Source organism: Gossypium arboreum, chromosome 8, assembly GCF_025698485.1.
Source record: "Gossypium arboreum isolate Shixiya-1 chromosome 8, ASM2569848v2, whole genome shotgun sequence".
NCBI classification, from domain to species: Eukaryota; Viridiplantae; Streptophyta; class Magnoliopsida; order Malvales; family Malvaceae; genus Gossypium; species Gossypium arboreum.
This window is the reverse complement of record NC_069077.1, coordinates 92051166-92053124: the sequence shown is the minus strand read 5'-3', so window position 1 is coordinate 92053124 and position 1959 is coordinate 92051166.

Here is a 1959-nt window from a genome sequence, read left to right as displayed (position 1 = left end):
GCTAATCCTTCCTTGTGCGTAACTGACTCTCGAACCTGCTTTCTTGCATTTCGTAGACCAAAATGTTTTATAAAGATGATCCAATCACACCTAAAAAGGTTGGTGGCGACTCCCATTTTCATTTTTCAAAAAGTCGAACCCCGTTTTTCAAACTCTAAAAAAAATGGTTTCGACAGCTTGGAGACTCTGCTGAGGACTATAAGAGAGTCAAGCCGAAAATTGATTATTTTCTATCTTAATGTTGAAAATTTGGAAAAAATTTAAAATACGTCATTTTTAAATGTGTTTGTTGCATATGTTTGTTATTGTTTAAGCACACATTGCATTTGCATGACCGTTGTGGTCACACCCTTAAGTGGGAGTGAGAAGCTATGCTTTCGTGAGGTTTTCACCTCTACATGGGCTAGTGGATTGCTTCCAGGATACATCCGTACCTATGTCTTCGTGAGATTTTCATCTCTGCATGGCCATAGGGAAATGTGTCCCCTTGAACCGAACTTGATACATATAAGCCTATAATTGGTGAGGATCGAGGAATCTGCTAGTTCAGGTACCCTTACTTTAGAACCGAACTATATATAGTGAACTTTAAGTGCTTGCCCCAGGTAGTATGATGATGACCTTTAGTGCCTACCTTTATAATTTCTTATTTATTATATTTCTTTTATATATATGACACTGACTTGTTTTTCTTATTTTGCTATCATTGCATGTCATTTATCATTAAAAGGTGTCGATTCAAGGTTCGATTTTTGAGTTAGAAAGTTTTGTAATAGGGAACGAATATCTTAATAAAGTGGAGGACAACTCTTTCGTTTGTGCTTGGTCAGAGAAAACCCAGATAGAAAAAGGAAATAGTGTCACCAAAGGATACACATCAGAATTATGGGATTACACTCTCATTAGTGTGATGCAAAATAACCTCCAAGAGTTAAAGGAAATATTGGATTAATGGAGTAACAAACCCAAGCAGTTGTTCTACAACAGTTATGGGGAATTGCAGTATTTGCTCGACATGAAGATAGATAAACAATTTAAGGTGAGCGTGAGGAGTACTGAGGGACACTTCTACCATTACAGATGAAGATAGTCACCTCATGGATGGTAGGGGTATAAGACATACAAAATTGAATTGGATGGAAAGAATTTTGCTTATGATGGTAGAAAGGCTCACTTACTATAGGACTGCTACCAAACAACAAGCTAGAATTTACTGTGGTACTTTAGGATGTTGTACCTATCAGAAATAATGGAAATGCAAGACCTAATGGTCGGGACAGCCCAAATGAGCATGAAAGAAAGAGATTAAAGAAGATCGTATTGTTTAAAGACTTTTAAAGTGGAGATTAGCTATGCTGCGAAGATACCCATGCAAGCAATTCGAAATGTTCTGTGGAGGCAGAAATTTAAAGACTCTCAAGAAGCACTGAGGATGTTTGATATCATTTTAAGGCAGTATGCTGCGAAGCTGGAATGCCTACTTGTTCGCCAATCTTTCTTTCAAGGTAATCAGAGCAACTTCACAGACATTGGAGAAGGTGTCTTTGGCTGTAGAGCTTACTTCATAGGTGAAGCCGTAATTCAAATTCAAGAGATAGCTGATCATTTACAGATACTGGTAGAAAGGGCAAGCATGTTGAGCACCAATATGAGCTACAGTCAGATCGTGGTCGAAAGTTAGCTTTGTTATCAAATAGGGTTAAGACTCTGGGCCTACGGGCGAAAGCGTATTTGTAATTCATTTTATGAAAAGATTTTTGTTCCTTAAATAACGTTTTCTAAAATGAAACTGAATCAGAATCGATATCCTTTTGCATTCATGCATTTGCATCTAATAGCATCTCATCGCATCATTTGCATTCAAAATTATGAAAAGACTCTAATTAGTTAAAGTTATCAAAAAGAGAAAGAAAAAGAGAGAGAGAGAAGAGGGTCACGGCTGAGTGAAAAAAAAGTTGA